The 19,496-nt window shown below is 48.8% G+C and overlaps 1 protein-coding gene across 1 annotated transcript in view; it reads right to left on the minus strand.

Moving 5' to 3' along the window:
• The window catches only part of GALNT17 (polypeptide N-acetylgalactosaminyltransferase 17), a 242,225-nt gene that overhangs the window by 120,914 nt on the left and 101,815 nt on the right, over nucleotides 1–19,496 (minus strand). The gene's annotated exons all lie outside the window — the stretch shown is intronic.

Consider the following 19,496-nt stretch of genomic DNA (forward strand, 5'->3'; position numbering starts at 1 on the left):
ACATTGGCTGCATTTCCATGGCAACTCTCCCCTGTCCCTGCCCAGCCCCTGGATGTGCATTCCCGGCAGGCTCGGGCTGCAGACACACATCATTATATTTAATCTGTACAAGTGTGTACCTGAGTTGACTTTATTTCATGAAACTGCAGAAGAAATTAAATTTCTCTCACTATTTCCTGCTCTCCCATCCCGGTGTCATTACTTGCAGGGCTCTGCCATTACTTGTTGGCATTTTGCATCAGTACATAATGATACAATATCAGATAATGTTAAGATGCAGAAACCACTCCAAACACCAGACAGCAATTTTCTGCTCAGTTTCCCAATTTAACCTGAATTGATACTACACTGTAAGTCTGCAAGAGGTTCAGGGACTGCTCTAATTAGAGCAGCATCTTGGGCAGCAGCACTCACTTGTATCCTGCCTGTTTGATCTGGCCTTGATAGGGCAATTAAGAGGCAGAAAAGAGAATTCCTGTCTCAGATTTGTCCTCATGAACAGCCCCAGCTCCTCATATTACAGCTCATCTTCTGACCCTCCAGCCCAGCACAGCTCTCAGTCCTCATGAAATTCATTGTGTTTTAGAAATCCCACTCAGATGGACAAGTTTAACTTCCCCTGCCCAGGAAAATGCCATGAGATGGTGAGCACACCTCATGGGGCACAGCTCTGCAGGGAGGCCACAGCAGCTCAGGAGTTAAAAAGTGCCCAGCAGTGGCACCAGAGCCCTGGGGAGGGACTGAGCCCAGAACTGCCCCTTCCCAGCCATGGGGACACCTCTGGGTGCTGTGTCCATCTCTGGATCCTCAGCACAGCAGGGACAGCAGCTCCTGGAGCAGGGCCAGCTCAGGCTGTGAGGATGAGGAGGGCCTGGAGCATCTCTGTGCCCAGCAAAGGCTGAGGGAGCTGGGGCTGCTCAGGCTGGAGAGGAGCCCCAGCTGAGAGGGGCCCTCAGGCCTGGCTGTCCCTGTGTGCAGGGAGGGGCAGAGCAGGGCCCAGGCTCTGCTCCAGGCCCAGCAGTGGCACCAGAGCCACGGGCAGGGCCTGAGCCCAGCACTGCCCCTGCCCAGCAGGCACAACTTGTGCCCTGGGCAGTGCCCAGCCCTGAGCAGGCTGCCCAGGGAGGGGCTGGAGTCTCCCTCAGCACTGGGGATCCTGCAGAGCCCTGTGCACACAATGCTGTGCCCTGTGCTCGGGGATGGCCCTGCCTGAGCACGGAGGTGCCACCAGGGACCCTCTGGGCCCCTCCCAGCCTGGCCCAGTCCATGGTTCCCCACCTCTCCCCACCACTGGCACAGCAAATCTTCTCCCATTGACTCAGCTCTGGTCTTTTTCAGCTCTGGATGGAAATGGTTTTTGCCTGCCGCCAGCCCAAAGAACCTGTGAGAGCTGTGCTGAGCCCCCAGGAAACCTCCTGGGCCCTATGAGCATTCTTCAGGCCCCTGCTCTGACCTGGACCTGAACCAACCTGCAGGTTGACAGGTTTCACATCTCTCCCAAAACCCAAAACCCAAACCCAGGGGCCCTGGGCAAGCTTGGCTGCAACTGCTGAGGCACCGCTGAAACCTCATTTTGGAAAGAAATGGCAAAAAGAAAGAATTCAACCCAAGAATTCCCCACCTGCACTCCAGAGGGGCCTCTCAGGTCCCACTGCTCCAGCTGAGGGTGAGCTCCTTTCTGGGGGCCCAGACTTGGCCTTCCAACTTTAACCCTCTGCAGTTCCCCCTCTCAAATAATAAATCATTTCCCTCTAAAAGGAGCTGCTCCTCTGCAATGTTCACTCGTGCACAGGAAATTAAGACATGTTACAAAATTAATTTATGCACTCTGCTGGCCACAGAGCCTCTCTGGACACAAACTAGAGAAGCATTTCCACATGTTTGATCTGGGTTTTTCTAAACACTGTTAGAAACAGCTGGAAAGTTCTAAACTTCTTTTTTCCAAATGAAAAACTTCATCAAAATGGGCATTTACACATGGCTGGGCACGGCAGGGGAGGTACCATCAAAATTTTCCATCCCTGAAAAATCTCCCAATTTTTTCATTTTTTAATACTGAGGGTGCAAATCAGTCCAATTTCCTTTCATTAGGACTTGTTATGTTGTTCTTGCTTTCTCTGAAAATTTTCACAGAAGAAAAAGAATTCCCAACAAGCTTTAATTTTAATTGATTCCTATTCAACCCAATGAGGTCATGCATGTTTAATTATCATCATCCCTATTACAGATGGAAAATCAACTTCCTCTGATGTTGCTATGCTAATTATCATCTCATTTGTTTAGCAATGGCATCCCACAACTGATGGAGATTACGGAAAACAAAGAGCAAAAAGACCTGTAGAGAAATTGCAAACAGTGGCCAGGGCTCAGCAAAGTCCTGGATGGAACACATGGATCACATCCAGCACCATTCACAGATTCCTTTTAGCTCTCCAAGGCAGGAGATTTTGCCATGCTGAACTTTCAATAAAATAAAGAGGAAAAGCAGGATGAAAATATCATCCCATTCCTTGAAGGGCTGGGAATGGAGGGGAAGGGGAATTAAAAATGAGGCTTTGAAAGGGACAAAGTGTTTCTGAAATTCAAGGCTGCTCCAAACACCAGCTCAGGTCTCTCAGACTGGGAATGAAACACAGAATTCCAGAATGGTTTGGGCTGGGAGGGGCACTAAAGCCACAGCAGGGACACCTTTCCACTGTCCCAGGCTGCTCCAAGCCCATCCAGCCTGGCCTTGGGCACTGCCAGGGATCCAGGGGCAGCACAACTCTCTCTGCCCATCCCTCCTCACCCTCCCCTGCTCTGGGCACATTTTGTACCTCCCTGGCAGCAGCAGCCCCTCCATCCCTCTGCCAGTCTGTCCCTGGGATGTTCCCAGCTCCTGTCACTGAGGTCACCTTGCCTCCTGATGATGCTGCTGCTCCAAGACTCTTCAAAAGTGAGCTGGGGTCAGGTCTGAGAGTAAACAAAGACAACCCAAGACCTGCAGTGGACTGGAAATGCTCCTTTTTCCTCCCAGGGAGGGTAGGTAAACTTGATGCTAATCTCTGCTCCAAGCAAGTGTAATCCCTCTGCATCCCAATAAACTGTGGCATCTACAAGGACAGCTCCAGTATATCAGTGCAGTGATGTGTGTGACCCAAAATAAGAACATGAGGACCAGGAGACTGCTCTCCAAAGCAGCTGGGTGTGCAGAGCTCTGCAATGCTTATTAGGCTCGTTTAAGTACCAAATTAAGCAAAGAGTGGGAGGAAAGACTGATGAAACCATAATCTGATCTCCTGCTCCAAGTTTAACCTTAGCTTGGCAGCTCTGTCTGCTTCTATGCTTATTTTTAATTTAGTAATGCTCTGATGATTTATTTCTATACTAAAGCCTATTTCACAAAAGCTGAGAAAAAAATGACTGCAGGAAAAGCAAATTCTCCCTCCCAACTGAAACGAAGCCACTTCTGCAGGGAATGGGAGCCAGCTTGGCCAAGGGAAGCACAGCTCCCTGGAAAAAGCACTCAAACCACTCTGTCTTCCCTGCTGAAATGGAAAATGTGGCTCTGCTGGGAGCCCCGAGCACTGTGGGGCTGCACAGCCCCTTGGGGTTTGTGTCAAGGAGATCCTGGACAGCCCTGAGAGCCCTTTGGATGGAAGGTGTGAGGGACACCAGCCTGGTGCCACAGCCCACAGAACTGCTAATCCTGCAGCATCCCTGTTCCCAGGGATCCCCAAGTGAATTTTCCTGGAAATAACTGCAAGTCCCCACCCCAAATGAGATGGAACAATCCAGCAAAGCAGCCATCTGCTTCCCCCATCTCCTCATTCCTGTTCCAAAAGGAACTGGAATCTCTCCTCTCCTTCCTTCCCACTTTATTTTTAGAGCATCTTCAGCCAGAGCTGCTCCAAACACCAGCTCAGGGCTCTCAGACTGGGAATGAAACACAGAATCCCAGAAGGGGATTTCATCCTTAACCCAGCACCTTGTGTGCTTCTCTCTGCTTCCAAACACATTTTCTTCCTGCAGAAATATTCTAGAGGACACCAGACATTTGTTGGCCAGTGGACAGAGAGCTGTGCAACATAAAGAAGACAAAATATCTTGTGGATTAGACAGACCTAGATCCTGAAATTTACTCTGAGGAAGGGGAAAGAGCTTCAGCAGACTTTGTCATCTTAAAAAAACCCAGATTTTTCATTTTGTTCCCTCTCAAAAAAGTGACAAAGCCATGACTGCCCACATACAAGAACAGCTGCCTACAGACAGAGAGAAAATACAGAACTCAGAGCTCCTGGAGTTGTTTATTTTCTGCTTTGGAGATGATACCCACACAGCTGTCAACTGAAGCACAGAGATAAGCCTGAACATGGGGCTGATCCAGCTCCAGGAAGTGTTCCCATCCCTTTCCTTTCCCAAGAAGGAGCAGGAAATGCCCTGAGACATCCCAGTGCCCTGGGAAGGACAGGGAGCCTCAGGGGAGGTGCTGGAGGAGGTTAATGGGGGGACTGGGGCTCCTCCCCATGGACACAGGCTGGGAAAGCTGGGACTGGTCAGCCTGGGGAACAAGAGATGATTGGAGACATCCCAGCACCTGCCAGGGTCTGGAGGGGACACAGGGAAGGCAGAGAGGGACCCTGCACCAGGAACTGGAGGGACAGGACACTGGGAATGGGTACAAACTGCCAGAAGAGAACTTTACGTTAAAGATCGGGAATAAATCCTTCCTGTGAGGGTGGGCAGGCCCTGGCACAGGGTGCTCAAAGCAGCTGGGGCTGTCCCTGGGACATGTCCAAGGCCAGGCTGGATGTGGCTTGCAGCATCCTGGAACAGTGGAAGAATCAACAATTTGATCTTGGAAATGCCAACACATGCAGAGAAGATCAGTTCTTAACACTTCCATTTTCCTTCATCAACTGCTCCATCCCAATCTGCCTTACTGTCCCTTCCATGCACACAGCCCAACAGGAGCTTCCCAATTCCTCCAAACTTAGAGCAAAAGGCATCAAACTGCACCCCCAAACCCCTCCTCAGTGCCAGCCTTTGCTTCTGCCTCTGTTTTGGCAGCAAATGTTCTTGACACATTTCATGGTTCAACTGCAGTCCCACTCAGGACTGCCTCAGCTTCAAAATCTGATGTGGCACCTTCCCTGGAGCCTGCAGCTCTCCAAGTTTTTAGTTCTGCCTGCATGGAGTTTGTACCATGAGGAATTCACAGTTCCTTGGCACCCTGCCCTAGCTGACTTCCCACACCTCAGGAAAAAGTTCTGTCATTGCGATAGGAAAAAAAGCCAGAACTTTCCCCTAAAAAAGAAACCAGAACCATGGGGTCATGTGGCCATTAAACCCCATTTGTGGAGAATCTGGGGCACCTGTGAGCTGCTCATTCCTCCCAGGGCCTGGCAGGAGCTGCAGTGATAACCAGGGAGGCAATCAGGGCACAGCTGGCTGTGACTGAGGGCTGCTCTAATGCCAGGAGAGCAGAGCTGTGCTGGAGCTGCCAGGGCTGGCGACACCAGGGACCCTACCCAGTGTCCCTGCAGGCACCAATGGAGCTGTGCCCTGCCCTGTGCCCTGCCCAGTGCCCCTGCAGGCATCAATCCCTGCTCAGCACAGTTAAAGCTCGTTCCATTCAATGCCAGCAGTGATTTTGGGAAGGGCTGACAGAACAAACCTGAGCCTCCCTCCCTGCAGGCAGTGAGGACCCTCTGTGGGGGTTGCTGTGGATGTGGTGCCCCCTTCTCCCAGCTCCAAACCCTCCTCTCAAGCCCAGCTCTCCCATTCAGACCAGTCTGCTGCAGCTGCAGAGCTCTGAGGTCTCATGGCAGCACACAAAAACACTGACAGATGTTCACCTAAATATTTCATGGCTTTTTCTTTCCCCCTCCCAAAGTACATTTTCCTGAAGAAAAAGCACAGATTACAGAAGGGAAGGACACAGCAGGCTGGTGTCCAGAGGGATGTCACCCTTCCAGGCAGAGCTGTGGGCTCTGCTGGGTTAACACCACACCAGACCAGGACTAATGCCCAAAGAGGTGAAAATTTAAACCAGGCCTAAAGAAGGGAGGGATGGGCTGCAGGGCTGCTCTCCCTGGGGCAGATGAGCCCAGAGCAGCCCCAGTTCCCCTCACACACCCCAAAATCTGTGCTCCCTGTGTCAGGCTCACAGAGCTGAGTGTGCCCAGGAACAATCACAGCAAATGCAGCAGGAGTCAGACCCAGCTCAGAACAGCCCCAGCCTGAGTGCTCATTAGCAAGGACCTGCTCGTTTCCTGAGCAGCAGAGCAGCTACAAGGCACCAGGGACGTGAGCATGGTGTTCATTAAACACCACAGGACCCACTCAGGGTCTGGAGCTGCCTCAGCTGTCACAGCACAGCCATGGCCAGAGCTGCTCCCAGCTGCTGCCCTGGACAGACTGGACAGACACTGCCTCTGCCAGGCCCTCTCACCCTGCAGGCACAGGGGTGTCTGATCTGAGAGCCCAGGAACCCTCATGGGCTGTGAGGACTCCCCCCACCTCTCCAGGTGGGTTCACAGCCCCTGGCAAAGCTGAGGGTTCATGGTGGGGAGGGTGGGAGCAGGGATAGGCAGCACCTCACCAACCCCCCAGGATGAGCAGGGTGATGCTCACCTGTACAGCTCCTACAAATGGGATTCTGTGGCCAGCCCCAGGTACAGCATTTCCAGGCACTGATAAGATCTGGAGCCTCTAAAACCAGCAAGTAAAACGTGTTCCTGGGTGAGCTCACTCCATGGGATCACCAAACCTCCCCTGGCAGCAGTGCAGGCTGCCAGTGCCCCAGCTGTGCCTGGCAGGAGCCCAGCAGTGACTGCCCCAAGGGCCAGTCTGGCTGCAGACAGCAGCAAATCCCAACTTTGGAGCTGCTCATCCCCAAAGGTGAGGAGGGGAAAGGGTGGGTGCCCCCACAGGTGTCAGGGAGTCACAGAATGGTTTGGGTTGGGAGGAACCTGAAAGATCATCTTGTTCCACCCTCTTACACTGTCCCAGGTGCTCCCAGCCCTGTCTAGCCTGGCCTTGGATCCAGGGGCAGCCCCAGCTGCTCTGGGCACCCTGTGCCAGGGCCTGCCCACCCTCACAGGGAACAATTCCTGCCCAATATCCCATCTAAAGCCACTCTCAGTTTAATGCCACCTGCCTTGTCCTGTCATTCCATGTCCTTGTCCCAAGCCCCTCTCCAGCTCTCCCAGAGCTCCTTCAGGCCCTGCAAGGTCACAATTCAGTCACCCCAAGGCTTCTCCTCTTATTCCCAGCTGTGCCAGCCCATCCTCCCAGCAGAGCTGCTCCATCCCTCTGCTCATCCTGGAGCCTCCTCTGGGCTCCTCCAGCAGCTCCAGCTCCTGCCTGAGCTGGGCCAGGGCTGGGGCAGCTCTGCAGGTCTGGGCTCAGGGCAGGGAGGGGTCTCAGGGACCATCAGGACCTTGCCAGCTGCTCTCCCCCACATGCTCTGATGGAGGGAGGTGGCTGTGGCTGGTTGGATTTGTCACAGCCCTGGGCAGACACTCCAGGAGCACCAGGAGAGCATCCCAAGGTGGAACCCCAGCAGGATTTAGTTCAGACTCTCCAGCAGAAAGCAGCAGCTCTGGGCTCAGGGCAGGGAGGGAGTGGGAGTTTATAAAACCTGCAGTGCTCCAAGGCAGAGCCAGCTGAGGATGAGAGCAGGGATCCATTTTCCCTTTAATTCAATCTAGGCCCATTTATGCACCACTGCCTGCAAAGGACAGTGAATGAAAGAGCACATGAAAGGAAATCATCGCCCTCAGCTCTGGCTCTCAAACACTCTTTAAAGTCTGTTTGATGAAGGGCTGCTCTGCTGTGTCACCCAGCTCCATTATCACTCCTTTGTTTTCAGTCCCCACCCCCAAAGTCATTAAACACTTGCTTTCTAATGAAAATTGATTGGTTTTGGCCAATAAATCACTTAAAAGCCATCTGCCAATGAAAAAAGAAATTCAAAGAGCCAAATTCCCCCAACTCCTCCTCGAGTATTTTTCCCCTCTGCTTTGGATTTAGAGGGAAAATATATTTGGATAATCCATCAATGGCAGCTTTCTCCTGGGAAGTGTGAACAGACCACAGAAAAGGCTCAGCTTGGCTTTGACTTCCAAAATCATTTCATGGACCACTCGGAAACAATTCAGCAGCAGGGTACGAGCTCGAATATTGGTGCTGCCCCAGATTGTTTTGTTTTCATTAATAAGATTATTGCAGGGAAAACAGGCTCTCTGAAGCTTAATTTTCCTAGCAATTGTTAAATAATTCAATACCCATCTTTTCTGTCTCTTTAATGCCTCTGAAAAATCAAACCCCTTCACAAATTAAAGGGCAAATCCTGTTTACTCTTTCCATTTCGAAAGCAACTCTGACATCAATAAAGGCTGTTTTTGTGACTTGTGCTCAGATTAAAGTTCTGTCAGTGCGAGTATTTTTTATTTTTCCAACAAGCAGCATAATTTTTTTTCTTTTTTAATCAAAATAATTCTCTTATGCAAAGCTCTAAAAATACAAAAGCAAACTCTTCCAGTACGGACAACATGGTTTTCTTCATAAAAATGGATTACATGAACATTTTCTACCAATAAACTACAGCTCCCTTTAGGAAGGAGAATTGCTCCCTTGCCTGTAACTGTTCTCCTGAAGGGACAAGCCAGAGGCTCAATATCCCTGCCCAGTTTTTAAGGCCCTTCAGGGACAAGCTGAGCTGTGCTGGTGCTTGAAAGAGGCCTCTAAGGCTTAACTTTAAGCAGTAACACTTGATTTGGCCAAGAAAAATGGTTTTGTAGGATCATAGGATATGCTGGGCTGGAAGAGACCCACCTAAATATATAAACATTATATATAAATATAAACATTATATATTAAAATAAATATACAAAAATAAATATATAAATAAATAGAATCAAGGATCCAACTCCTGGCCCTGCACAGACACCCCAACAACCTCCAGGCCCTTCCCCATTTCCCTGTCCCTCCTTTGGATGGTCTCCAGTGACTCTGGATCTGTCTTACACTGCCCCAAACTGCCCACAGAGCAGAGCAGAGCAGAGCAGAGCAGGACAATCCCACCCATAAAGCCTTTAAAAACTGTCCCCTGATTCCCAGCACGATGATGGCATTTGCACCATCAGCAAAGAACAAAGGGAGACTGCCTGCAGCTCTTTTCATCCAGGAATCACTGGAACAGCCAAAAAAACCCCAGATGACTTTCCTGACCCCAGACAGCTCCTTCTCAGGCAAAGCAGGGAAATGTTTCGGTGACAAGAAGTCCCACCCAAGGCTGGGCAGGGCTCCAGGGGGTTCCATCTGCACCAAGCTGAAGGTTCAGCACCCAAGGATGGATCTCCCCTTTTCTCTGGGGCAGGTATTTAATACTGAACCCAAAGCCCACTCCATGCCCCAAATGTCCCACCCAAAGAGGCTCAAACTCTGCTTTTCCAAGGTCACTTGGCCAAGGCAGTCAGGCACAAGCCCACCCAGGCCTCTCTGGTGTCCCTGTGACAGCTCTGTGGTGGCTCTGATGGCAGCTCTGCTCATGGCCCTGGGGAGCTGCACAAACACAGATCCTTCACTTTTTAGGGAAAAGATTCACAGAGAATCAATCACACAGCTTTGGGCCCTCTCTCAAACCCTGGGGCTGGGTGGGGACCTGGCCAGGTTTCAGCAAGGTTGGGATCTCCTGCTCTGGATGCAGCCAATTGTGACTGTGTTCACAGGGGTCTGAGGATGAGGGAAGAGATGAGGATCTGACTTCATGTTCAGAAGGCTTGATTTATAATTTTATGATATATATTACATTAAAACTATACTAAAAGAATAGAAGGAAGAGTTTCATCTCAGAAGGCTGGCTAAGCTAAGAACAGAAAAGAAAGAATGATAACAAAAAGCAATGGCCTTGATTGGCCATTAATTATAAACATCCAAGATGGGTCTATCAAAAATCCACCTGTTGCATTCCACAGCAGCAGATAACCATTGTTTACATTTTGTCCCTGAGGCCTCTCAGCTCCCCAGGAAGAAAAAATCCTAAGAGAAGGATTTTCCATGAAAAGATGTCTGCAACAGCCAATCCTGAGGGGAACCCTCCAAGAACAGAGAGCTGAAATGAGATCCAGCACTGACATCCATAGGGAGCTTCCTCCATCCCTGGGCTGCTGCCAGCCAGCTCCAGGGGCAGCAGCCTCAGGTGCACCCTCAGCACAGGCTCCCCAGGCAGGGACATCAATCTGCCCATCCTGTAAAACCTGACACCATCACAAAGTGTCACAGAGCCTTCTTTTACACTTGGCACTAAATCAGGTGACATTAAAAACCAGCAGATGAAGGATTCCTCATAAAGAGGCCCAACAGCAGCAACCTGAGCTCCAACATGTCCATGGCAGCTTTCTCACACCACAGGGAATCTCTGGGAAGTTTAAGAGCTTCAAATTAGCACACCAGGGAGTGAATGATCACTTTGTGCAGCCAGTTGAGGATCACTCCTCCCAGTACCGTTAACATAAAAATCGGGAAAGTCAATTAAAATTTTTATTATGTGGCCTCAAATCATCCCCAAAAAACCCCTCAGCACTAAAAGGAAAACCCAAACTGAGAACAGTGAAGAGGTTCCTGCTGGAGTACTTTAGAAGCTGATAAAGCACTTGATGGTTTTAATTTAATCTGGAGCTAGATTACAAAGTTATTGAGGTCATGATTCTGACCTAAATCTTCCCTCTCCTACGTTCTGAGCCCAAAAAGACTGACACTAATTAAACAAAAAAAAAAAAATCCCTCAGTTTCTTCTCTACAAGGCCAGGTTGAACAGGGCTTGGAGCAGCCTGGGATAGTGGAAGGTGTCCTTGCCCATGGCAGGGGTGGAATGAGATGAGCTTTAAGGTCCCTTCCAACCCCAATTATTCTGTGACTCTGTGATCCTTCTGTTCCTTGTTTTCAGGTTTTCAGAACCTTCATTATCCATGCCAGCCAGGAGTGATCAAACCTTAGCTTTCAGCTTCACATCCCTGGAAGCACAGGTCTCCAGGACCTAGGGATGGATGGGGCTGATTTCTTGAGGTGTTTGCATAACCAGATGTTTGCAGCAGCTCTTTCCAGAGGCACCAACCAAACCTTGCCTGGGGAAGAGCCACAGAATCTCAGGAGGGTTTGGGTTGGAAGGGACTGAAAATCCATCCAGTGCCACCCCTGCCATGGCAGGGACACCTTCCACTGTCCCAGGCTGCTCCAAGCCCTGTCCAACCTGGTCTTGGACAAATCCCTCTTGTTCCCATGCTGGACCAAGGTCTGGGCCAAAGTCCTTTGGGGCTCCATGGATTTTGGTGGAAATGATGCTGAGCCCTGACATGAACTGCAGCCAGAGCAGGGATGGAGGAGAACCAGACTTTCAAGGGAGATGAAGCATTTAGGTGGCCAACACAGAGCTTTGGTCTCCTTGACCTGCTCAAGGACAGCAGCTTCAGAGGCGGATCACCACAGCCAACAATTTATCTTCCTGTTTGATTTAAATTTTATCTGTTTAAATTTTATATGCAGCCATTGAAGAGCTCCATGAGCCTCCTGCAGCTGTTGGGACATTCCCACCAATCCCATCCCATCCCATTATCCCATCCCACACCTGACACCAGCATCTTCTCCCACATTCCAGGTGAGGTTTCTAAAAACAAATTCCCATTTCATCACGCCACATTCGGCTCCTATGGAAATATTCCCCTAAACTTCCAAATGCCACAAGAGTGAGAACATTTTGAGCCATCTTCACACAGAATCAGGAATCTTCCTGCAGTTTGGAGATGTTAAATCCAGAAAGAATCAATATAAAAAACATTCATCATTTTGTACAAATGCCTCAGGACTTTTTTCAAAACAAACCCACAGAAACCCAGGAAATATCCTTAAAATTCTGCCTTTTCCTCACACCTGTGTTCAATAGTTTGCACCATCCCTGAGGTGCCTCCTGCCACCTCGAGCACCCCTGTGGTGGTGAAATTATTGATAAGAGTTTGAGCAGAACAGTGTAAATCTGTTACTGAGGCTCTGATGTGCACCTTGCTAGCCCTGCCAGGGTGGGATGTGCCACAGGAATGTCTTGTCCCAGCCATGGGGAACCTCTTCCATCATTTTATGGCAACAGAGGTTATTCCCAAAGCTCTGCTCCTCTGGCTGTTCCAGAGTCTGTGTGCACAGAAGTTTCAGGCTGTGACAGTGCCCTGGAAGAAATCTCAGAGGCTGGATTAAAAGAGGAAAGAAACAGCATTAATTTAATTAAAATTAAAAAAGCACTGAGTCTTTCTGCTTTTGAACACCATCATGGGATGAGGGCTGCAGGAAGTCCCATGGAAAAATCAACAGCTTGTGGTTTCTGGAATGAATAAATAAATATAATCATGATCCCACCCCAAATGAAAGCCCAGCCCCAGAGAGGGATAGCTCAGCCCCACCTGAGCTCTGGGAACACTTTAATTAAACACAAATGCCTCGTTAGCAGCAGAACCTTCACTCCTGGGCCACATTCAGCAACCTGAACCCCTCTGTTTGTCCCATCCCCACCTCTGCATCATTCCCACACCTGGGATGAAGTTTGCTCTTTCCTAAGAACACTGCAAGAGCAAATTCCCATTTGTGAGGCTCACAAATTCCCATTTGTGAGGCTGAGGCAGCAGGTAATTGGGTGGGTTAATTAACATTATTTTCATCTTTATAAAAACCCTCAAACCTATCAGCCTTTTCATTCTTTTACAATCCATAACTCTCAAACCCCATTTCCTCCTCACAATGATCTTAAGTCTAATTAAATGAGCTTTTGTCTTCCAGCAGCAGTAAAGATGAAGTGCCACATAAAACATCTGCAGCACAGCCATGACCAAAATCCACTTTTACCTAAAAGCTGGTGTTGGTTTTTAAATTTATTTTTGTTTTCTGTAGGGTTGGGATTGAAGGTGTTTGAGATGGTATTTTGTGTTTAGATTTAGATGTTTATTATTTTTATTTATAATATAGTTTTAGAAGTTGTGAGTTTTATAGTATTATTAATATGTTACAAAATTGTTTTGTATAAAACTGTATAAAATAGTTTTGTAAACTTATTTTTATAAGTTTTTTAAGGAAAAACAATTTAGTTAAGAATATATAATTATAATTATCATTTATTAAATTAAATTAAATATATATAATTACTTATAATTAATTAAATATATATAATTATATTTAAATTATTTTTCTTTTTAACATAATAATTAATTATTTATGTTTTGTAATGTAGATTTTGTTTAATTATATAATATTATTTATGAAGAAGGTGAAGAAGAAGGTGAAGAAGAAGGATTCGGTTTTTGTTTTAAAGTTTTTATTTTGTTTTACATACATAGTTTTATATATTAAAACTTCAAATAGTTTTATATATTAAAACTTTAAAACTGTTTTCTGATGTTATTATATATTTTTAATTAAATTAGATACTTATAATTTTAGTTTTATTATTTAACTTTAGAAGGTTTTTTATGGTTTTTAGGTTAAATGTAGTGGGTTTTTCAGGATTAGAATTTGTTAGTACAGAAAGTTTAATATTTTTAGTATTAGTAGTAGTAGTAGTATTGGGAAGAGGCTTCCTGTCACCTCTGGAGCCACCTGAGGGCTCCTCCAGCCCCAGCACCCTCTGGGAGCTGCTTACTGAGGGAGCCTTGCAGCCTCTGCCCCACTGCTCTGCACAGCCACACGTGGAAAATGCAAAGAGAAAGTCGGGAAATTCAATATATTGTATGCAATTCAATAAATAAATATATATATATTCAATAAATAAATAAAAAATTCAATATATTGTAAATAATCCAGTCCATCCAGGGTGGTGGTGGAGTCACCACCCCTGAGGTGCTCAGAAAAGGAGTGGATGGGGCATCTTCCAGTGTTGCGAAGGACGAAAGTTTGACAAGAAAGTCTCACAGATATCTGTGCTTTGCAGAAAGATTTTTAAATGTAGAGTCTGATGAAGGAATAGAGATGGAAGCAAGTTTTGATAGAGAAGAAAAGAATTGCTGAGCCAGTCTCACTGGATAACCAAGGAGGCAAAGGGTGTGTTAGTTAGAAGGGGTTTTTATGCCTTAGAGCAAAGGATAAACCCACCCCAAACAAGAAGATGTTTTTACCAAGCAGAAAGAGAGCACAGGCAAACAAGGCAGCAAATGCTGCAAGTAGAAAAAGTCTCAGAATTTTCCACTGCAAGAAAACTGAGAAACAACTTCTAGCTTAAACTGTAATGCACTGACTTTTAGTGATTGGAGAACAGTGACATGAATATGGAAATTACAGCAGTTATGATGGGCTATAGATAAAAGTTAAGGTATAGATTGGTTCTGCTGTATGAAGATGCTCAGCAAAGAAAAGTCTGTAATGCATTGGAACCAAAACCAAAGGGTCTCCAGGGCTGCCTGCAGCTGGAGCTGACAGCTGTGGGCACAGCTCTGTCACCCACCACCCTGGACTGCTGTAACACCTTGGATGGAATAAACTGCATTTTGGATACAAGAAACTGCATTTTGAAGACCTGCTTGGAGTCCCACATCTCTCATTTCAGCTCTTACATCCCAGTGTGGGGCACCTGGACACCTGCTCAGGGCTGGACCTGAGGCTCTGGGAGAGCTTTTGCAGCCCCAGGGGCTCTGTGACTGCAGGGACAGCAGGAGCAGGCAGCAGAGCTCAGGTGTGACAATTCCTCCAGCAGAACGTGTGTCCAGCCCCTTTCCCTGCTCAGCTGGGTGTCCCTCAGCCCAGACCTGCTCAGTGTTCACTCCCTGGGTGTGTTTAACAAAGCCTGGATGTGGCTCTGGGTGCCAGGGTTTAGTTGAGCTATTGGGGCTGGGTTGGACTCTGTGATCTTGAAGATCTCTTCCAACCCAGTGATTGTATGATTCTGTGGCTCCCGGGTGAGACCCAGGCCAGGAGAGCATTCATTGTTTTCCTGGAGCCATCAATACATCACAGCTGTAATTACAAATCCTGGGGCTGCCCCTGAAGCACCATCAGCACAAGGAGCCACAAACCTCCAGATTTCAGCAGCTTTTTGACCAAAGTTGGTGTGACACAACCAAACCAGGGCAGGCAGGAAGAGCTGCTGGCTTTGGGGTTCACACCAGTGAAACAACAGGCTCCAGACCTCAATGAACCTCAAAGAAGCTCATGTTCTGGCAGTGGGAAATAAATCATTGCTGAAGATGTTAAAAAGCTGGATCCCACTGTGGATACCCCAGGACCAGGTCATCAATCTGCTGTTTCACAGCTTCTGCAGAGATCTCACTTGGATTTCCCACAGGACTCTGAGAGCATCAGCTTTCTTCCATTTTTTGTGGCCTCAAAGGTTTTCTGGACCCTCAGCAAACTCTGACCAATGCCTATCATTAACATCTGGATAAATCCTGGCTGCATCTCCACAGCAAAGCCCATCCAGGCATGGAATACAGGCACAGATCCCCTCCTGACGCAGCTCAGCACCAGCAAATGCCACCAGCTCCGCAGGAGCTCACTCTGCTGGACATCAGGATCTCTGGGATGACCATTTTAAATCTCATTTTCTGTCTGCCTCTTCTGGCAGAGCTAATTCAGACATGATCCATTACCCTGCAATCACAATTTCATCTCCTGCACAGAGGCAGGCAGGGCCTGGCAAGGAAAGCCTGGCTGTGAAACCCAGCTAGTGCTGAGACTGGGGGCATCTTTGGTATATCAGCATTTTAAAGGTTAAGGTGACAAAAATACAACAGCTGATGTATTGCAGACCCCAGGTATTACAGCAGCATTTCCCCCAGGGATTAAGGGAGGTTATTTCTCTCAGGATATTACTGGATAAAGCAGGAGCCTGGAGCCAGTTTGAGGCTGGGCCATATTTTAGACAAATTTCATTTCAAAGAGGCCATCAGCTCTCTGCCTGGATAATCATATCTGGGGATTAGCCAGGAGTGAAATCTGCCCCAAAACATTCCCATATTCTGTCTCCAGTCCCCACTGACTGTATTTGGTCACCTCTGGGCTTACCAGGCTGGAGCAGCTCTGGTGGGCAGGGAATTCCTCCTGGGGCTGCCACAGTCCCCATGCACCAAGAGTAAACCCCAAAATAGGGAATAAACTGCTTTACTTCCCTCCCACCCTTTTACCCTAAAGTATCTCTTAAAAACTAATGTACCTCTGTATGCTGTAATTTCCAAATTTCCTCTAATCCATGCATAATTACATGGAGCCCTGCACTGCATCCCTTCCATGCAAACACTGCTACCAAGTGCTGGATTTCAGAGCATGATGTGACAAAGAAATAACTGCAGTCATTATTTCTGCTCTGTGTGTGGGTACACAACAGGACAGCACGTGTCATCGGCTTCCTGTTGGGGACACTGCCCATTTATCTTCCTCCTGATCCTCCCCCAGTGCCTGCTGGCAATGTTATTTCAGTGCTTTGACATGAAAATGTTATTTCAGTACTTTTGCATGGTTTTGTTTAACATGGCTGGGAGGTTCCTGGGTGTCTCAGGGCTGTGTGGCTCCCTCAAACCCCTGGGGCCTCAGCACAGAATCCACATTTCAGGTGCTTTAACAAAGGTGTCTCCACAACCCTGCTCTGATCTGTTTTCGTGTTCCTTCCACTCAGCAGTGCTCAGAGCTGAGGGGCAGATCCCTGGGATTGCCTGGCTGGGGATAATGGGGCATCCCCTGCTCCAGGGCACCTCCAAAAGGGATGTGAGGGGTGCACCAAGGTTGTGGGAACCCCAGATAAAAACCTCTCCCAGCTCCTCCTGCCGGTATTTGCCATCAGCTGAAATGCAGAGATGTGATGCTCAATGCCCTGCCCAGATTTCAGCACCATCCCTACATTATTTTAAGACACAGCAAGTATCAGAACAACCCAACAGGACCTGCTGGCCAGCAGGAGCCAACTCCCAGAGCAAACCCTTCCCTCCTACAGCTGCACATCAGCAGCAGATTCACCCCAGGCTGCAGCCCTGGCTCTCAGCACCAAAGCAAGGGAAAATCTGGAGCTGTAAGAAGGGTCCAACATCCCTGTGACCCCATTTACTCCAGGCTCATTGGTAACCCCTGAACTGGTTCATACTGGGGAGCCTGGGGAAACACATCCTAAAGAACCAAAATCCTCCTGGTGTTGGTGCTGACCTCCCCACTCCATCTCTTCATGAGCACCCAACCCTCCAGCTCCTCACAGGAGCTTCCTCAGCTCAGAAACTCCTCAGCCCACCACCCTCTGCCTTCTCACCTGCCCTCACATCAAACACCTTCCAAAATCTAACCAACCAAACCTCCTCTGCCATCAAACACCTTCCAGAAACCAACACCAAACACCTTCCAAACACCAACCAACCAAACCTCACCTTCCCTGCCATAAAACACTTTCCAAAAATCAACATCAAAACACTTTCCAAAACCCATCAAAACCTTACCTCCCTGCCATCACCTCCAAAGCCCATCCAAACCTCACCTCCCTGCCATCAAACACCTTCCAAACTCTAACCAACCAAAGCTCCCCTGCCATCAAACACCTTCCAAAATCTAACCAACCAAACCTCACCTCCCTGCCATCAAACACCTTCCAAAAACCAACCAAACCTCACCTCCCTGCCATCAAACACCTTCCAAAAAGCAACATCAAACACCTTCCAAAACCCATCCAAACCTCACCTCCCTGCCATCAAACACCTTCCAAAAACCAACCAAACCTCACATCCCTGCCATCAAACACCTTCCAAAAACCAACCAACCAACCAAACCTCCCCTGCCACCAAACACCTTCCAAAAATCAACATCAAACACCTTCCAAAAACCAACCAAACCTCCCCTGCTATCACACCCCTTCCCCAAACCAAGGCTGTCCCTCCCCACGTGGCTCTGCCCCACTTGTCCTTGACCAGCCCCTAAGTGCATGACACAGACTCAAACCCCATTCTGTGAGCAAAACAGAGCAGAAGGTGTTACCAGACCTTTAAATGTCATATTGAGGGTCCAGTTTCCTCAAACACCTCCAGTGAGAGGTGTTGAAGCCCAGTCAGCTGCCAGGGTGGTGTCACAATCACAGGGGACACTCCCTGTGCCAAAGCTTTCCTGTATCTCCCAAGTGTACCACTTTAGTTCAATAAAAGAGTTTGTTCTTTGTGCCCTTTTATATTTACTGGCTGAGAAAGGTTCATCCCAGCAGTGTTGATCCACTTTTATCACCCTCCAGAGGCCCCAGCAGGAGCTGCCAGCAGCACTCTGCTCACACCTCACCTGCAAAGGCTCTTGGGTTCCTCAGCTCTGCCTTCTGCATGGCCCAGCCCTCCCTGAACAAGTCCAGCAGCAGAATTTGGTTAAAATAACTGTTTATTTGTCAAAGCCCTGACTTCTGTCCAGAATAAACTGACTCCAAACTAAACTAATCCCTCCAACTGAGGGCTGAATGTGCTGCCTGGGACAAGGGAGCCAAGGGAGTAACAAGAAGTCTCTGTGTGAATGGGAACGGACCTAATTTCAGCTTCCAGGGATTATGTCAGGGACCAAAACAGAGTTGTTTGGGTTCAGGATTCCCACCAGGCAGGGATCTGCACTCCTGCAGCTGCTCTGTGCCTGAGGACAAGGCTTCTCCAGACAAACCATGGCAGGATCCAGGTGGATCCCACCCACCTGGCCAGACACCACTCCTGATCAGAGCATCACTGTCATATCTGGGGGCTGTGAAGGGAAAACCTCTGAGCTGTGCACACAGAGCAGCCCCAGCTCCCACACACAGCCAGCTCCTCCCTCCCTCCTGCTCTTGCTTTGGGCTCATCCCACCCCTGAAGCCTGGCAGGGCTGGAGCACATTTGAGAGCTGCCAACCCTTCAGCTGGGGTGTTACAACAGCCTGAGACACATTTTTCCAAAGCTTGCCCTGGGAGGAGAGAACTCTGCACTGAGGAAAACACAGTGCTGTGCTCCATGGATCCACCTCAGGCCATCACACAGGAACCATCTCCTCATTCCTCCTGGTTTGCACAAACTGGGCACTGGGACTGAGGCACAGCCACTCTGTCACCTGCACTTCCACACAAGCCTGGAGAGATCTGCACAGCTCCTGCACCTCCCTGGTGGGTTTGTTACCAACACCCTTTTCCAAATCCCTGCAACCTTCCAGACCCTCCCTGGCCCATGTCACAGAGCTGGTGGGGGTTATGACATTGTCCCTACCTCTACAGGAGGCTTCCTCACTTCATCTTCCTGCATTTTCATAGAACCATGGAATGGTTTGGGTGGGAAGGGACCTCAAAGCTCACCCAGTGCCACCCCTGCCATGGCAGAGACACCTCCCACTGTCCCAGGCTGCTCCCAGCCCTGTCCAGCCTGGCCTTGGGCACTGCCAGGGATCCAGGGGCAGCCACAGCTGCTCTGGGCACCCTGTGCCAGGGCCTGCCCACCCTCACAGGGAACAATTCCTGCCCAATATCCCACCTACCCCTGCTCTGCCTGAAGCCATTCCCCTTTCTCCTGCCACTCCAG

The sequence above is a fragment of the Melospiza melodia genome, chromosome 21 (genome assembly GCF_035770615.1).
Source record: "Melospiza melodia melodia isolate bMelMel2 chromosome 21, bMelMel2.pri, whole genome shotgun sequence".
In the NCBI taxonomy this organism is placed as follows: Eukaryota; Metazoa; Chordata; class Aves; order Passeriformes; family Passerellidae; genus Melospiza; species Melospiza melodia.